Source organism: Pteropus vampyrus, unplaced genomic scaffold (assembly GCF_000151845.1).
Source record: "Pteropus vampyrus isolate Shadow unplaced genomic scaffold, Pvam_2.0 Scaffold636, whole genome shotgun sequence".
NCBI lineage: Eukaryota > Metazoa > Chordata > Mammalia > Chiroptera > Pteropodidae > Pteropus > Pteropus vampyrus.
Genome location: NW_011889417.1, coordinates 53,076 through 54,110, shown reverse-complemented (window position 1 = coordinate 54,110; position 1,035 = coordinate 53,076).

Here is a 1,035-nt window from a genome sequence, read left to right as displayed (position 1 = left end):
GATCTTCAACTGCAGTTCTCCAGAGATCATCAGAAGCGGAGAGGCCACCGAACATGAGTACTCACTCAAGATCCTTAAAACAAGCATATAATTACTTTAAGTAGACATCTTTATTCAATACCATTAGAAGAGAGTTCTCCTAGATGATTGAAACCATTGATTGTCATACCATTCTTTGCATTCTTTTATTTTTCATACTTGTAGAGGTATATTCTCATTTTAATATCAGAATGTTTGATATTTCTGATTTACCTGACTTTGTTCTCTTACTAGTAAAATATCTTGCTTAGGTACAGACTTTACTTCAGATAATACTCACACAAATGCTATAGTTCAGCTCTACGAAGCCATTGCCATGCAACAAAGTAAAGACATGTTGGATATGTCATTCGATGACAACTCATCAGAAAGTCAAATAAAACTACACCTCCGCTGATAGTGCTAGAGGAATTCAAACACTTGAAATTATGAACTATATTAATAAAATTTACTTAAAAGTTCAAAACACCAAGTGCAGAAAAAGCTGAGTGGTGGCAGAGATGGAAATCATGCATGTGCCCAGAGGTATGTGCTTTCTCTCACGAAGGTTCAAACATCCCGAAAGGTTATGTGTTATATGATTCCATTTATATGACACTCTTAAAAAGATAAAAAATATAGAAGAAAACAGGATTGAAAGAAAACATGGCTGAGTGAGAGACATCCCCAGATCTCTCCCCTTGAAACAACAATAAGCTGAACATCTAAAACTCAACAAAAAACACCCAGCTGCACATCAACATGTCTGAGCGTGGAATCTGTGCTTAAGAGCTACCACAGGTCAGAACCCCGGATGTCAGACAGTGGACTGGGACAAATAAAGAAGCTGCCTCTGGCAGCCACTGGAGATCCCTGCAGAAAGAAGGGGAGGGGAAAAGGTGCGGTCACTTCCCTGAACAGTCCTGCCTGAGAGAGTTTGTGAGTTCCACACAGCCAGTGGCGGGCCCAGTCATCAGGGCAGAAAGCAAAGAAGCAGATGGCAGAGAAACAACAGTT